A 4348-nucleotide genomic window follows, 5' to 3' on the forward strand; every position below is an offset into this window, starting at 1 on the left:
AAAACATGCCCGAGTTTGATTTGATTGATTAGAAATGCTCATGAAGCCCGAAGACAGGGCAAAATCATGTGTCTAGCCAGCCATAGTAACAAAGATCATTTTCATTGTTCTGCTGTCCATTGATGTATTTTGATTTAGAACTTGGAGCTCAGGCAAAGGGAGGTTCTTCGTTCAGCTTTTCTTTTTTTTTCTGATGCATACTACTACTACCACCACCCCCCCCCCACCCCTAACACAACCACCACCCCCCTACTGACACCAGCCACACAAGCTGTTCCATGTAGACCTGCAGACAGAAAAAAGAACCTTGTTATAGTACTAGATTGGCTATGGTTCTAGTACTAACATATAAATGAACACAACTTGCCATACATGTAAACCCATGTTATGTAATGATTTCTCATGACAGAAAATGACTTGATAGCACTACTACAGGAAGTCATAGTTGTCGCGAAACTAAATCGACTTTGATATAACATTTGGTATTAGATGGGCATTGTTTTTCACCATATTGCCTAAGTCAATGTACTGTATAAAATGTGGCTAACATTCCATGCAGAAGAGCTAATGGGTACCATAGGCTTGTGCTGACAGCCCTGCTCAAACAACCAAGTCTGCTTTTCAAGGTCTAAGGCAGTAGAATCTGGTGCGCTAAAGTATTGAAACAATTACAAAAAAAAAAAAAAACATTTAAAAAAATCTGAAAGTAATTAAAAGGCCTAATTCCCAGTTAAAATGTATAAATTTCCATGCGTTCTGTATCGCTGCGTTCTCTGAATCATTGTAGGAAGAATGCAATCTCAGCAGCTTTCATGTGGTCCCAAAACTTGAGCAAATTACACCAAAATGTGCCGAATTATACTTTTACAAACATAATGCACCACAGCGCTGGAAAGGTGTTTAGAACATGTTCTATAGTTGCCATGGTGTCCTAGGACGGCTAAGAACAGAGATCCTGTAAATATGTGTACATAGTTGTTTTGAATTATTCCTTTTCATCGTGTTTTTTATACGCATATATCTGAGAGGGAGTGAGAGATAGTGGAACCCAGCAGAGCTAAGGCAGAGGCGCGTAGAGTGGTGACTGGCTACTATTCTGAACTTAGTGTGGTGAGATGTCTGGCGCTCCAGAGCTGCTAGGCATCACCAAGTGGTGGCTGCAGGTGGAAGGAGAAAGTCAGTGGCTATACAACTCTGGCTGGTTCCCAGACTTGCCATCTACAGATCATCAGCAGACTCAATCGTCTACCATCCTCTGTCTCGCTCCACGTTTTTGCTCTTTCGCGCTTTGAAATTCTATGGAAAGCGTTAATGTAATAAATGATTATTAATTAATACAGTTAACTAGCGAGCTAACTTTGGATCTATCTAGGCTACTAGATAGGCCTTGTGTTCAGAATTTGACATCCAAACGCTAATGTATGGTCTATTAACATTTAATACCATGCTGCAGCAGCAAGGGTCTATCAGAGTATCAAACGTGTACGCACAGCAGTGTTCTAAAATATTGGAGCATTGGGATCAAATTAAAGCAATTTCTATAACGGTCTAAACATTTAAATGAATAAGGGGACGCGCACTGGGAGATGCGTTGTTGGGAATTGACGGGGAGGTTCGCGGTCGGACTGTGCGTCGTCAGAAGATGGTTGTCTCAAAACTGCGTAGCTATGTCACAATGGGACGCCGGGAATGACGTCTCAGCGTCTGGATTATGATTACGCTTTACTCTCCGCTCCGGTCAGCCGCACTTGAACAGAAACGCACATGATACAAACGTTGGCCCACACCAAAAAGAGACACAAACAGAACTCACGTTACAGTCACTGAAAGGATATTTCCCACTGATTTGTATAAAAAATATCAAGCGATGAGACGTTTGATAGAACCAATGAGGAAAATCTTAATATTTATTATGGTATTGCGCACTACCGGAAAAAATAATAATCTGTATACATGTGCAACCCTGCAGTCCAATGGAAATGTTCCCACTTTTTACCCAACCCCTCCGGAAAGACACACATAGATATAAAGGTTGGACAGGTAGGAGCTGTTGTTGTGCGTGGGGGTTACGTGCCTTGCTCAAAGGCATGCAGGCAATGGCATCTAGGTAACCTTAGCTTCCCATGCAGACTCGGGATTCAAACTGGCAACCATCTTGTTGTTGGCTTGCCTCTCTAACCAATAGGCTACCTGCAGCCAGAGAAGTGCACCCTTCCTGGAGATGCTGCATTACTCGGTCTGATGCGTGCAGGGGACAGAGCAAGCCCCAATTCCATCTCCCCGTTCCAAAAATACAATTTCATATATGGTCCCAAATAAGGAACATATCAGATAATAACTGATTTTTAAACTAATACTACAAGGTAGAGAAGGCAAAAAAGTTTAAGTATCTTGACTGTCAACTAAATATGGCCAGAGGAGCCAGATGTGGGCATATACACAAGCACACACATTCCAAAACAAATTGGCATATAAACCAGATCTGACCCACTTCTAGCTCCTGATCATTGAGACTGCAAATAAATTACATTGAATTTTGCTCAACTGCCTCTAGTTCTACATGACAGATCCCCCAAAATTACCTGGAATGTATTTTATTTCAAATACAAACATTCAATATTTAGAATGATGCTGTGTGCTAGTTCACAGCACAGCTGTCTTTGTGATGTTAAAATGTGGCCTTTCAATGATTGGCAGTTTTCACTTATGGTACAATTCTGTTGGTTCTACTGTGATAAACAAGCTCATTAAGTGCTTGGTAGATAGGTTCAAATAGTATAACCCAACATATGCACTACAGATCATAGTCTACTTCAACTTAATGATCAGAAGATGATTATACCTGATGTGGTTGTAGATGGTTGGGAGGCTGAACTCTCAATTCTTCCTGAAAATACATTATAAGCAAAATACACTTGTGCTTGAATAACAAATATTTCTGCACAACAGTTCTTTATCTCAGTGTTTCCCAAACTTGGTCCTGGAGACCACAACGGGTGCACATTTAGTTTTGCCCTTAGGACTACACAGCTGATTCAAATAATCAAAGCTTGATGAGTTCATAATTTTAAATCAGCTGTGTAGTGCTAGGGGGAGAAAAATTAACAAATGGGGACCTTAGGTTTGAAAACCCTGCATGATTTACTTCAGGTTAAAGATCAGGTGTCAATAATACCTCCTGGTGTGGTTGAAGATGGTTGCGGCTGCTATGATGATTGAACCTCAGTGCTATCTGAAAATATATCATATGCAAAGTATGCTTAATTAGTCTGTGTTAAATAGTGCTGCAATGTTTACAATAGCAATAACAGCTTATAACTGATGTTTTATCCCTTCAGTACAGCTAAGCAACAGTGGAACTCCAGAAACCGTAACATACAGTTGAAGTCGGAAGTTTACATACACCTTAGACATTTAAACTCAGTTTCACAATTCCTGACATTTAATCCTAGGCAAAATTCCCCGTCTTAGGTCAGTTAAGATTACCACTTTATTTTAAGAATGTGAAATGTCAGAATAATAGTAGAGTGTGATTTATTTTAAGCTTTTATTTCTTTCATCAAATTCCCAGTGGGTCAGAAGTTGACATATGATCAATTAGTATTTGGTAGAATTGCCTTTAAATTGTTTAACTTGGGTCAAACGTTTCAGGTAGCCTCAAAACAAGCTTCCCACAATAAGTTGGGTAAATTTTGGCCCATTCCTCCTGACAGAGCAGGTGTAACTGAGTCAGGTTTGTGGGCCTCCTTGCTCCGCACCTTTTTTTCTGCCCAAAATTGTTCTATAGGATTGAGGTCAGGGCTTGGTAATGGCCACTCCAATACCTTGACTTTGTTGTCCGTAAGCCATTTTGCCACAACTTTAGAAGTATGCCTGGGGTCATTGTCCATTTGGAGCCATTTTCAACCAAGCTTTAACTTACTGACTGATGTCTTGAGATGTTGCTTCAATATATCCCATAATTTTCCCTCCCCTCATGATGCCATCTATTTTGTGAAGTGCACCAGTCCCTCCTGCAGCAAAGCACCCCCAACAACATGATGCTGCCACCCCCATGCTTTACAGTTGGGATGGTGTTCTTCGGCTTGACAAAGCATCCCCTTTTTCCTCCAAACATAACAATTATGGCCAAACAGTTCTATTTTTGTGTCATGAAACCAGAGGACATTTCTACAAAAGAAATACGATCTTTGTCCCCATGTGCAGTTGCAAACTGTAGTCTGGTTTTTTAATGGCGGTTTGGAACAGTGGCCTTCCTTTAACTGAATTGCCTTTCAGGTCATGTCAAAATAAGACTTGTTTACTGTGGATCTAGATACTTTTGTACCTGTTTCCTCCAGCATCTGGG

General features: G+C 40.7%; 1 non-coding gene across 1 annotated transcript; it reads right to left on the bottom strand.

Moving 5' to 3' along the window:
* Positions 1-2199: 2199 nt before the first annotated feature.
* On the bottom strand, positions 2200-2390 carry LOC135534726 (U2 spliceosomal RNA). The gene has a single exon (XR_010454732.1). It is a non-coding gene; the product is annotated as a U2 spliceosomal RNA (small nuclear RNA).
* Positions 2391-4348: the final 1958 nt, after the last annotated feature.

Source organism: Oncorhynchus masou, unplaced genomic scaffold, assembly GCF_036934945.1.
Source record: "Oncorhynchus masou masou isolate Uvic2021 unplaced genomic scaffold, UVic_Omas_1.1 unplaced_scaffold_3877, whole genome shotgun sequence".
In the NCBI taxonomy this organism is placed as follows: Eukaryota; Metazoa; Chordata; class Actinopteri; order Salmoniformes; family Salmonidae; genus Oncorhynchus; species Oncorhynchus masou.